The sequence below is a fragment of the Bombus terrestris genome, unplaced genomic scaffold, assembly GCF_910591885.1.
Source record: "Bombus terrestris unplaced genomic scaffold, iyBomTerr1.2, whole genome shotgun sequence".
NCBI lineage: Eukaryota > Metazoa > Arthropoda > Insecta > Hymenoptera > Apidae > Bombus > Bombus terrestris.
This window is the reverse complement of record NW_025963552.1, coordinates 4,426,994-4,434,114: the sequence shown is the minus strand read 5'-3', so window position 1 is coordinate 4,434,114 and position 7,121 is coordinate 4,426,994. Positions and strand designations below refer to the sequence as shown.

Sequence of the window (7,121 nt, the reverse complement as noted above, 5' to 3'; positions counted from 1 at the left end):
ATATTATTTTTTTTTTTAATTCAATTTAAAAATATTTCATAAGAGGTTCTTTCTAATATAATTGGTATAAAACTATGATTTATCCCACAAATTTCAGAACATTGGCCAAAATAAATTCCTGGACGGATACAAAATAAATTTAATTGATTAATTCGTCCAGGAATTGCATCAACTTTAATTCCTAATGAAGGAATTGTTCATGAGTGAATTACATCTGAAGAAGATACAATTATACGTATTGAAATTTTAAATGGAATAATTAATCGATTATCAGTTTCTAAAAGTCGAAATTGATTTATTGATTCATAATTTAATATATATGAATCAAATTCATAATTATTAAATTCTGGATATTCATAAGATCAATATCATTGATGACCAATAGATTTGATTGAAAAATAAGGATTTATAATTTCATCAATATAATATAAAATTTTTAAAGATGGGAAACAAATAATTATTAAAATAATTATAGGAGTTAAAGTTCAAATAATTTCAATAGTATGATTTTTTAAAAGATTTAAATTTAAAAAATTATTTATTGAAAAATCTATAATGAAAAATATAGTTAAAGTAATAATAATTATTATTATTATTATTGTTAAATTATGAAATGAAATAAGATTATCAGAATAAAAAGAATTTGAATCTTGAAATAAAAATATGTTTCATGTAGAAATTTTTAATAATTAATAAAATTTATTTGAATTTTAAATTCAAAGCACTAATCTGCCATATTAATATTATATTAAATATTTATATTAATAAAAGAAAAATAATCTTTATAGCTGAATTTTAAATTCAAAGCATTAATTTGCAATATTAATATTATATTAAATGTAAAATTTATATTAAAAAGGTAATTTATTTATTGAAAATATTTTTAATTTTATTTTTTGAAATTAATGGAATTTCAATTAATGAGTGATCAAAAGGAGGGTAATTATTTAACCATTCAAGTGATGATTGATGAAATTTAAATAAAATTAATCGTTTAGAAATTAATCTTTCAAAAATAATAAAAATTAAAAATAATATTCTATTTATTGAAATTATTGCTCCAATTGAAGAGATTAAGTTTCAACAATAATATGAATCTGGATAATCTGAGTATCGTCGAGGTATAGATATTAATCCTAAGAAATGTTGAGGAAAGAATGTTATATTTACACCAATAAATATTATAATAAATTGAATTTTTAATCATTTTTGATTTATTATTAAACCTGTAATTATTGGGAATCAATGAATAATTCTTGAAATAATAGCGAAAACTGCTCCTATTGATAAAACATAGTGAAAATGACCTACTACATAGTATGTATCATGTAAAATAATATCAATTGATGAATTAGAAAGTATTACACCAGTTAATCCTCCAATTGTAAATATTAAAATAAATCCAATTGATCAAATAATTGTAATATTGAAATTTATTTTTGAACCATGATATGTTGCTAATCATCTAAAAACTTTAATTCCTGTAGGTACGGCAATAATTATTGTAGCTGATGTAAAATATGCTCGTGTATCAACGTCTAATCCTACAGTAAATATATGATGAGCCCAAACAATAAAACCTAAAAATCCAATTCCTAATATAGCATAAATTATTCTTAAATTTCCAAAGGTTTCTTTTTTACCTCTTTCATTTATAATAATTTGAGAGATTAATCCAAATCCTGGTAAAATTAGAATATATACTTCTGGGTGGCCAAAAAATCAAAATAAATGTTGATAAAGGATTGGATCTCCTCCTCCTATAGGATCAAAAAATGAAGTATTAAAATTTCGATCAAATAATAATATAGTAATTGCACCGGCTAATACTGGTAAAGATAGAATTAATAAAATTACTGTAATACATACTCATCATGAAAATAAATTAATTTGATCATAATTTAATGAAAAATTTTTTATTAATAAAATAGTAACGATAAAATTTAATGATCCAATAATTGAAGAGATTCCTGATATATGTAAAGAAAAAATTGCGATATCAACTGAAGGTGATGAATGAAATAAATAAGAAGATAAAGGAGGATAAACAGTTCATCCTGTACCTACATTAGGTGTAAATATATTTCTTAATAATAACATGAATAATGATGGAGGTAGAAGTCAAAATCTAATGTTATTTATTCGAGGAAAAGCTATATCTGGGGATCCTAATATTAATGGAATTAGATAATTTCCAAATCCACCAATTATAAAAGGTATTACTATAAAAAAAATTATTAAAAATGCATGTCTTGTTACTAAAGAATTATAAATTTGATCATTATTAATTCATATACCTGGATGTCTTAATTCTATTCGAATTAATAATCTTATAGATGAACCAATTATTCCTGATCATATAGCAAAAATAAAGTATAATATTCCAATATTTTTATGATTAGTTGATATTAATCATTTTTTAATTAAGATTTATAAATTATTATTTTATATTTTTAATTTTGAAGATTAATAGTTTTTAAATTAACTTAAAATCTTTAAAATTTTAAACATAAGTATTATGTCTGAAAAAGAAATAAATTGTAAATTTATTAATGAAAATTAAAATTTTTCTAATACTAATTTGTATTTAAATTTATTATAATTATATATATATATATATATATATATATATATATATATATATATATATATTTAATATAGTTTAAAAAAAATTTTAAATTGCAAATTTAAAGATTAAAATAAAATTTATATTAAATTAAATTGAATAATATAAATATAAATGAATAAGTTGTTAATACAATTATAGAAATTTTTTTTAAATTAATAAAGTTAATTTTATATAATTTATTAAATTTAAATTTTAAAATTATAAATTTAAATAAAATAAAATAATTTCAAAGTATAAATATTCTTGATAATAAGAAAAGAAAAATTAAATTATTTCTATAATTTATATTTAAAGTATAAATAAATTCTCATTTTAATATAAATGTTATAAATAATGGAAATGAAGAATATATGAATAGTATTAAAATTAATATATAATATGAATTTAATGAGATATTATTGAAATTTAAATTTTCAATATTATAAAATTTTAATATTAAAATTAAATTAAGGAATGAAGTAAAATAAATAATTATAAATAGTAAAAATAAATTTTTATTTCTATAAATTGTTAAAATAAATAATAAAGAATTAAAAATTGATGAACATCCAAATAATTTTTTGATCGAAAAATTTAAATTTGTATATAATGAAATAAATAAATTACTTAAAAATAATAAAGTGATTATAATTGGTGAAAGATAAATAATAGAAGAGAAAAAATAAATAGGAATAAATTTTATAAATGTTGAAATAATGAAAATTTGTCTTCATGAAGATTTATTATAAATAAAAATTATTCAGAAACAAAATGGAAATATTCCAATTTTTATAAATATAGAAATTATTAATATTAAATTAATATCAGGGTTTTTTAAAATAATTAATTGGGTAAAGTTAAAGGAGATAATTATAATTGTTATTAAACTTGAAATTGAGGAAATTATAAAATATAAGATCCTAACAATTTTATTTATTGATTTAATATTAATTATTCTAACTAAAATAATAGTAGAAAATTCTATTGATAATCATTGAATATAAATTCTAGAAGAGGCTATTAAAATAGAAAATAAACTTGAAATAGAAGTTAAATAAATTAAATTTAATTTATTTATTGAAATTAATATTTAAATTTATTAGAAATAAAATATTTTATATAAAAATTTATTATTTGATTATAGATATTTATTCTATTAGTTTTTTACTTTTTATATATATATATATATATATATATATATATATATATTTGGGAACGTGTCGGATCGTATGTGAGGTAGGAATAAATTTTTACGAGCGAGCGGAGCGAGTGAGCAACGATCACAATTTGCAAGGTATACATATACCTTATATTGCCTTGCATACATTTCGTGTTATTACCTAATTTGGTCAGCCATTTCGGACATCACATTGCACTGTACTATGTGGAAATAGTACTATTTATGTGAAACTATTCATAAACTGTAAACATTTGTCAGTAGGCCATTGGATAAAGAGTTCCGGCTCCTCGGGCTGGTGCGAATGTTTCAATGTCCGTATGTGCCAAACCGTTCGTTTGTGACACACCATTACGCGTCTCTCGCTCGCTGCGCTCGCTCGAAAACTATAGCCTAACCAAAAACCAATCCATCTTGCGTTCATTATTCGATATGGTCGCGAGATATTTCGAATTTGCGAACGTGTCGGATCGGTTGTGTGGTTGGACTAGATTTTTGCGAGCGAGCGGAGCGAGCGAGCAACGGTCACAATTTCCAAGCTATACATATACCTTATATTGCCTTGCATATATTTCGCGTTATTACCTAATTTTGTCAGCCATTTCGGACATCACATTGCATTGTAGTATGTAGAAGTAGTACTATTTATGTGAAACTATTCATAAACTGTAAACATTTGTCAGTAGGCAATAGGATAAAGACTTCCGGCTCCTCGGGCTGGTGCGCATGTTTCAATGTCCGTATGTGCCAAACCGTTGGATTTTGACACACCTTTACGCGTATCTCGCTCGCTGCGCTCGCTCGAAAACTATAGCCTAACCCAAAACCAATCCCGTCTGTGTTAGTCATTCGATATGGAGGCGACTTATTTCAAATTTGGGAACGTGTCGGATCGGTTGTGAGGTTGGACTCATTTTTTACGAGCGAGCGGAGCGTGCGAGCAACGGTCACAATTTCCAAGCTATACATATACCTTATATTGCCTACCAGATATTTCGTGTTATTACCTAATTTTGTCAGCTATTTCGGACATCACATTGCACTGTAGTATGTGGAAATAGTACTATTTATGTGAAACTCTTCATAAACTGTAAACATTTGTCAGTATGCAATATGATAAAGACTTCCGGCTCCTCGGGCTGGTGCGCATGTTTCAATGTCCCCATGTGCCACACCGTTCGATTGTGACACACCTCTGCGCGTCCCTCGCTCGCCATGCTCGCTCGAAAACTATAGTCTAACCTAAAACCAATCCCTCCTGCGTTAGTCATTCGTCATGGAGGCGACTTATTTCAAATTTGGGAACGTGTCGGATCGGATATGAGGTTGGACTAAATTTTTACGAGCGAGCGGAGCGAGCGAGCAACGGTCACAATTTCCAAGCTATACATGTACCTTATATTGCCTTGCATATATTTCGCGTTATTACCTAATTTTGTCAGCCATTTCGGACATCACATTGCATTGTAGTATGTAGAAGTAGTACTATTTATGTGAAACTATTCATAAACTGTAAACATTTGTCAGTAGGCAATAGGATAAAGACTTCCGGCTCCTCGGGCTGGTGCGCATGTTTCAATGTCCGTATGTGCCAAACCGTTGGATTTTGACACACCTTTACGAGTATCTCGCTCGCTGCGCTCGCTCGAAAACTATAGCCTAACCTAAAACCAATCCCGTCTGTGTTAGTCATTCGATATGGAGGCGACTTATTTCAAATTTGGGAACGTGTCGGATCGGTTGTGAGGTTGGACTCATTTTTTACGAGCGAGCGGAGCGTGCGAGCAACGGTCACAACTTCCAAGCTATACATATACCTTATATTGCCTAGCAGATATTTCGTGTTATTACCTAATTTTGTCAGCTATTTCGGACATCACATTGCACTGTAGTATGTGGAAATAGTACTATTTATGTGAAACTATTCATAAACTGTAAACATTTGTCAGTAGGCAATAGGATAAAGACTTCCGGCTCCTCGGGCTGGTGCGCATGTTTCAATGTCCGTATGTGCCAAACCGTTGGATTTCGACACACCTTTACGCGTATCTCGCTCGCTGCGCTCGCTCGAAAACTATAGCCTAACCTAATACCAATCCCGTCTGTGTTAGTCATTCGATATGGAGGCGACTTATTTTAAATTTGGGAACGTGTTGGATCGGATATGAGGTTGGACTAATTTTTTACGAGCGAGCGGAGCGAGCGAGCAACGGTCACAATTTCCAGGCTATACAAATACCTTATATTGCCTAGCAGATATTTCGTGTTATTACCTAATTTTGTAAGCCATTTCGGACATCACATTGCACTGTAGTATGTGGAAATAGTACTATTTATGTGAAAGTATTCATAAACTGTAAACATTTGTCAGTAGGCAATAGGATAAAGACTTCCGGCTCCTCGGGCTGGTGCGCATGTTTCAATGTCCGTATGTGCCAAACCGTTGGATTTCGACACACCTTTACGCGTATCTCGCTCGCTGCGCTCGCTCGAAAACTATAGCCTAACCTAATACCAATCCCGTCTGTGATAGTCATTCGATATGGAGGCGACATATTTCAAATTTGGGAACGTGTTGGATCGGATATGAGGTTGGACTAATTTTTTACGAGCGAGCGGAGCGAGCGAGCAACGGTCACAATTTCCAGGCTATACAAATACCTTATATTGCCTAGCAGATGTTTCGTGTTATTACCTAATTTTGTAAGCCATTTCGGACATCACATTGCACTGTAGTATGTGGAAATAGTACTACTTATGTGAAAGTATTCATAAACTGTAAACATTTGTCAGTAGGCAATAGGATAAAGACTTCCGGCTCCTCGGGCTGGTGCGCATGTTTCAATGTACGTATGTGCCAAACCGTTGGATTTTGACACACCTTTACGCGTATCTCGCTCGCTGCGCTCGCTCGAAAACTATAGCCTAACCTAAAACCAATCCCTCCTGCGTTAGTCATTCGTCATGGAGGCGACTTATTTCAAATTTGGGAACGTGTCGGATCGGATATGAGGTTGGACTAAATTTTTACGAGCGAGCGGAGCGAGCGAGCAACGATCAGAATTTCCAAGGTATACATATACCTTATATTGCCTTGCATATATTTCGTGTTATTACCTATTTTTGTCAGCTATTTCGGACATCACATTGCACTGTAGTATGTGGAAATAGTATTATTTATGTGAAAGTATTCATAAACTGTAAACATTTGTCAGTATACAATATGATAAAGACTTCCGGCTCCTCGGGCTGGTGCGCATGTTTCAATGTCCCCATGTGCCACACCGTTCGATTGTGACACACCTCTGCGCGTCCCTCGCTCGCCATGCTCGCTCG

At 29.3% G+C, this 7,121-nt stretch overlaps 1 pseudogene; it reads right to left on the bottom strand.

Annotated features, from left to right (window-relative positions):
- Window positions 1-674, bottom strand: LOC125386975 (annotated as a pseudogene).
- Between the last annotated feature and the right edge of the window lie 6,447 nt (window positions 675-7,121).